The following is a 6,529-nucleotide window of genomic DNA, read 5'->3' on the forward strand; positions in this document are numbered from 1 at the left end:
AGATATCAGGGGCATTCTTCAATCCAAATGGCATGATAATATATTGAAACCAACCCCACTCAGTCATGAAGGTTGTCTTGCTCCTATTCTCCGGCGCGATTTTGATCTGGTGGTACCCTGAGAACCCATCAATGAAAGAATATGCTTCCTGACCGCCTACATTGTCCAACACCTCATCTATGAATGGAGTTGGGAATGGATCATGTACACACACGTCATTAAAATTTTTTAGATCCACGCATATTCTTATTTCATCCTTCTGCTTCTTCTCTTGTACCACCATTGGGCTTACCCAATCGGATTCTTGCAGAGGCTCAATGATTCCTACCGCAAGTATCTTGTCTAATTATACACAGACCTTCTCCTTGTATTTCAGATTTAAGCGATACGGCCTCTACTTAACTAGTTTCGTGTTGAGTTTTAACGTGATCTTCATTACCCCTAAATATCTGATTATTCCCTGTAAATCCGTAAACTTTGTCAGGAATAAGTCTTGATATTTGCGGAGTAATTCAGCGACCTTATCCACTGTCGCACCATCCCAATAGTCTCCAATCTTCATGAATTTAGGTTCCACCTCCGTACCAATATTCAACTACTTAGCCTTCACCAGTGCGGTTATGCTAGGGTTCGCAATCTAGGGTCCCTGGACTTTGCAGTGGACTTCCATCTTTGGAATGTTAATTTTCCACGGATCTTCATCTTCTTCTTCAGCAGTCATATTATAACATTCCAGTGCGCAACTCAGCTAAGTGGCCCTTTTAGGATGAATCAACTCTACCGGCTCCTGTGGTATCCTAAATATGGTTTCTTTTACCTCTTGTAGTGCTTCATCAATACTGTCCCACCCATCCTCAAAACTGAAGGTCATCACGAACCCTTCACTCTGAACATCCCATTCACCTGTCCCGTGACGGAGCTTTGTTTCTATATACTAGCTCATTGGTATAACATCCATGGTATGACAAAACAGGTGCACCCACTCAGGTTGTGGATTTTCCCCATAGACTTGCGTTGAATTGGCCAGATGTGCACGCTGATCATCTTGCCCATTGTAATTGTCTGTCAATCACACCCTAGGCTTCTGAAATCATGTGCGCATTATTTTCCTACATTCACACCAGTCGTCAAAGCTCCCTTTGTGCATACCCCACCATCTCGTAGGCATAGTGTGCAGTACCTAGTCCAAGGCCTAGAATCATTATTTTTCTGGCACCTCCCTTTCAAAACTATTCAAGAAGGTATCTACCTCACTTGAACCATCATAAGTAGGCATATCTCTTACTTATGTCGATATGCAATGCACTGGCGTGGTCATCATATTATAATTGAGTGTAGTTACTTCATGTTACCAATTCTTTCATTGCTCCATTTCCTCATCAGAATCTGAAGTACAGGAGCACTCGCGCTCCCATGAAATCCACCCATCCGCAGTAGGATTTACCCAGTCTTGCTCTTGCCTTGTTATCTTGTAGATACAGTCCAAATCATCATCACTTTCATAGTCGTGCACTGGCTCTGTATAGCGTGATGCTTCTGTAGGGGCCAGGGGTATAATTATGCGTAGTGACTTATTCTCAAAACTAATCTTGCACTTCTTCATATTAATCACCCCATTCATGTCAGTGGCCCAATAAATTCGTAAGAGTGCGGGATAGGGATTGCTGTCATGAACAATCTCTATCACTTCAAAGTCTACTAGCGTGCTCTCTCCCTCAATGTCAATGGTATTCCCTGCAATCACCCCATGGGTATTATTTTCTGCTCGTTCGTCTTTTGTAGATGAATAGGAGACCATTGTAGCGTAGGTCTCCCCATTCTCTCCCATGTTTGTTTCGGCAAAACATTCACATCCAATCCTAAATCCAGGATAACTCGATCGATCTCATATTCTCTGATCTCTACAGTTAACCTCATCTCTCATCCCATCCTTGTCTTATGCTTTCCAATCTTTCAGACTATGCACGGTTCTCCTAGCGCGGTCCCAGCGCATTTGTTAACGAGTTCCTATAATCCTTTTACAGCCTTACAGTCACATAGTAACTTCATACACATTTCCAAGAATGTTGTGAGCATAGATGGGTCCATCTCTAACTCTGTTCTATCTTTGCTTCCTAAAGTGCAGGCATCAGCAAAGCTCTTCTTAGCTTCCATGAAGGTTTCCCGAGTGCACTCCAAATCAAACTATGCTTCTTTCGCCGGAGCTTTGCGAACCCAAGTACTATCTTCTGGCTTCTTGCCTTTGTCATATCCCATCATGATTCCACTCCGGAGCACAATGTTCACATTCAGATCTTCCTCGCGTGGCTCAGACCTCATCATCTACAGGTTCTGAGTCGGGGACGGTGGTAGTGCTCCTTTGTCGCATATCCTGGCTATCAGCATAGGACAATCTTCTATCTCATGATCAAAAAATGTACAATACAAACATGACAGGCACATTGGGTTCATACAATCATGGGCATAATTTCCTATTCCTCCACAATTGTAGTATATCAATCGTCTGTGACCTCTTCCAGGTCCTCCTCCACCTCGGCCTCGTCCGTGCCCCTAAAATCTTATTCATTCCATTCCCGCATTCTAGTCTAGGGGCCGCGATTTGGCTTGAACCCTATAGGTGGGAGTTCTATCCATCATTAGCTCATAGCTTCTACAAGTGTGATCATCATGTCCCACCGACCTAAAAAAATTGCAGAATGACTGTTTTGAATTTTGCGTATACATCTATAACAAATAGCAGTTGTTCATGGCATGTTTTCTAGTTATTTGAAAAATTGCCCACCATAAAGCAGGCCTTAAAGGCATCAGTCCTCCTCTGGCCTTAAAGGCATTGATCCTCCACCAGTGAGGTAATTTGTGAAAACTGGGTAGTGGTCCTTGTCATGACCCTGACCCTTGCATTTTACACACCACACCTCTTCTCGCACTTCTGGTCAAGCCATCCTGTCCTACTTCAAACTCTGCATCTCAAGGAATAAATTCTTCAGCTGTGCTTGGATCTACTAAACTCCTAAGTTAGGATCCTACATCAGGGTCTCATGCAGTCTCATTATGATCTCTAAGGCCTCTGCCTAACTCATTAGCTTCTGTTGCGATAGCACACTCCTTAAATGTGGCATTAGCGAAGCTACAAACTAGTCGCGATGTTGCCCATCTGTCATATTCATATTAGCTTCGTAAATCGTACATTTCAGTCTCTGATCCAGCTCCTAAGGAGTCTAGCCTGGTAGCATCGTGATCTCTTTGAATCTAATTATCGACTATGCTTCGGCCTACTGAATTCCTTATTTACCACAATTTGGATATCCGTGATTCTTGCATTTGGATTATCATTGGAGTTCTTAATATACCAGGGCAATGCACGATACTGCGGGGCACTAACAAGTGTCACTTTCTTTATATTGTCATATGTAACTCCTTTCACTTCCCATACGGCTCTTATAATGAACCAAAATTGGTCTAGATCCTCATTTCTGAATCCCTTGAACATAGGCAACTTCACTGTGCTTGCCATATTGAATCGCAGTGGTGGCAGAGGTGGTATAGGTGAAGATGGAGGTGATAGCAGTGAAGCTAGTGGTGGTGTAGGTGGGGGTGGTATTCACAACATTCTTTGCCTTATCAAATGGATCGCGCTTCGCGGAGAGACCTTCACAAGCTCTTCCTCGTCCCCTTGCAAAGGTGAAATCAAGGGGCTATTTTCTGGTTCCTTACTTTCTTCATTCCTGTAGGTTTTTCCACTTTGCGTAGCCCCAAACATCACGATAATTACATAACCCTCTTTTCTCACAATAACATTTAAATCCAAGTATTCAAAGATCTTACGTAATTACCTCGCCGTCCTTTGAGAAAGCATTGCTCTGCCTTGCTATAGTTGACTGAGGTGTCGATCGTGAAATCAGTAATGAATCCTCTGATAATCTGATCGAGCCAATGATCAAGGCATGCATGATCTTATCCTTCGATGCTTCCAACCTTAGCACTAAATCTGGCATCCACGCAATAGGGCTGTCAAGTTTCCACCTTCCTTGGATATCTGCTAGTTTCACAATCCACTCGTATAGCTTAGTAAGGAAGGACGCAAAGAAGATTTCATGGATCTCCATGTACAGGTAGCAGTCTAACCACTCTTCTTTTGATAATCACAGGTTCCTATTCTCCTACACTATGAACTCGTGAATTCTTTTGTCCAACCAACCTTCAATTTCCTTCTTAGTTGGATTCCAATGATATGACATCAGACATGTCTATGCAGATTCCAGTCCTAGCAACGAAACCATGTGTTGGCTTGAGGGCACCTGACCCAGCTTCGGAGTTAATTAGCCAAACAAATCCCTACACTACTAGCCCTTTCGGCATCATCTCGTGGAGCATGGACTGAAGTCTCACTCGAAGCAATATGGGGGGATGTTGGAACCAACTTTTTGCACCCTTGAGATGTCTGAGGTATTGATTTAGTCCAACTATGCCTACCTTCGCACAAGTCACTTTGTGCACTATTCTAAGCATTAATGCCTCCACGATCTGTTATAACCGGCTTCCACACAGCCCTAACCAGGGGCTGAGATACTTTTGCGTTGCTATGGCAGCGACCTGCACTATTTCCCCAAATTACACCTTGAATCTTACTTATCTTCTTACAGATGTTAATTAACTTCGCGTAAATAGATATTTTATCTCACATTCACTTAATCAACACAATCATATATGTTCGCACATCATATAAATAGTAGAAATGCAATTTATACCCAATATATTCAATGCAGAAAACATGAAACAAATACACAAAATTGATATAAAACTTCTCTTTATTAATGCTTCCAACTATTACAGACTCGACTTGCCCTGCGCACTCAGCTACGGGGGTCTGTGCACTTAGTTGCGGACTACTAGGCCTCTGCACACTCAGCTACAAAGCCTTCTACTACTCTACAACCAAAACTAGACTTTACACTTTAGATATGACTCAGTTTTTCATCCTTAGTGTGATTCTATTCTTCATTAGATCTCTTAACTACTTAGAACCTTGCTCTATTTATACAATCCCACGGCCCGCGGACCATGGGTAGATCTCTACAGCCGACATTACATTACAAAATTGAGGGTGGAAAACCCTATGACTCTTTTACAGACTACATGCTCCACATCCACAAAATGTGGAGTCTTTACATCGGGGTTACAACTTCTGACCAAAATATGGGCTCTAAGCCCCAAAAATTCCCTCGGGGGATCTCACGCCCAACAATTTATATGCCTCAGGTGATATTTTGGATTAAAGTCCCTATGGCATCCCATGATCATTTAATAAAATAATGTATATTTATTCACCAAAGCAAGTGTTGGTTATAAAGATTATAAATTGTAGATCAAGAAATCAAAGATAGCAGTCCCTTATAAGTACATACCTTCATTACTTCTTCAAGAAATAAAGAATAATGAAAGTTTCCTTTTTCTTCAATGGTACACTTGCAAGGTACTTCCTAATTTATCCTAGTTCAAAGCCTCCATTCCTCTCTCAAGAACCTTCATCACCTCTGATCATAATTGGTTTCCCACTTCCATTAACCAAGGGATCTCCTCATTGACAACCTCGATTCCAAACATATCCCCTTCATTTATTAGGGTTTCGATTTCATTATACATTTGAGCAAATTTAATGAGGTCCAACTTGCTAATATGACCTTCAGAATCCATCAATTCTCTCAACTTTCTCACCTAAATTATAACCCTAATAGTGTACTGAAAAATCTCAACAGCCTCATGGAGGTGCGAAAGTTACTGGGAATTTAACCTGATCTATTGGTAGGGCTCTGCAATCTTATACCTAACTCTCTTCACCGACCCCTACAGACTTCTAACCCGAAATTTACATACATTCAAAACTCCCTCGGCATCCTTTGAGATCAAGAGTTGTTGAATCAGCTCATCATGGTGTGAGTAGACTTCATTTCTTAGTCGATTTTTGAGAAAAATAATCCCTTAAACTAGCTATCTACGCATGAGACCACAGATCCACTGTTGAGGGCATGACTAGAAAAATTCATCACGTTGAAATCATCAGAAATAAATTTGGTGAAGATGGGGTCATTTGTGAATTCCTCTTTGAGGGGTCCATCATTCAAATACCACCATGGATCACTCAAAGTGGGTTCTCACGGGGTCAAACAGGGTTTAACTGAGGTGATGCAGTGCAAGGGGAGGACAAAGTGTTATTTGCAAGTGATAGTATCTAGCCTCCCCTGTGAAATGTATTGATGGACCTCGCCATTTTCTTTGTCCTTTTATTCTAGAGAATCGACATTGTAGAATTGTAGTGATAAGCAAGCATAAATACCTAGTCAATGGGAATATGAATTCAAGGTGCTACTGTGCAGATCTAGAAGCCTGTAGGTCTGAAATGGATTAAGGAATACACTAGTGTAGATATTATGAGAATTTAGAAAATGGAAATGAAGGAAGCGAAAGGGAACAAGATTCAAATTCGGAGAGGCGCGAATGTGTGCAGGTTGATGTTTAATAGTTCTTAGGA

At 41.8% G+C, this 6,529-nt stretch overlaps 1 pseudogene; it reads right to left on the bottom strand.

Annotated features, from left to right (window-relative positions):
* Positions 1-5,454: 5,454 nt before the first annotated feature.
* Positions 5,455-6,268, bottom strand: LOC149192907 (conserved oligomeric Golgi complex subunit 5-like; annotated as a pseudogene).
* Between the last annotated feature and the right edge of the window lie 261 nt (positions 6,269-6,529).

This window comes from Pinus tabuliformis, chromosome 2_2 (assembly GCF_031772625.1).
Source record: "Pinus tabuliformis cultivar Carrire ecotype Pingquan chromosome 2_2, CPIR1, whole genome shotgun sequence".
Taxonomy (NCBI): domain Eukaryota; kingdom Viridiplantae; phylum Streptophyta; class Pinopsida; order Pinales; family Pinaceae; genus Pinus; species Pinus tabuliformis.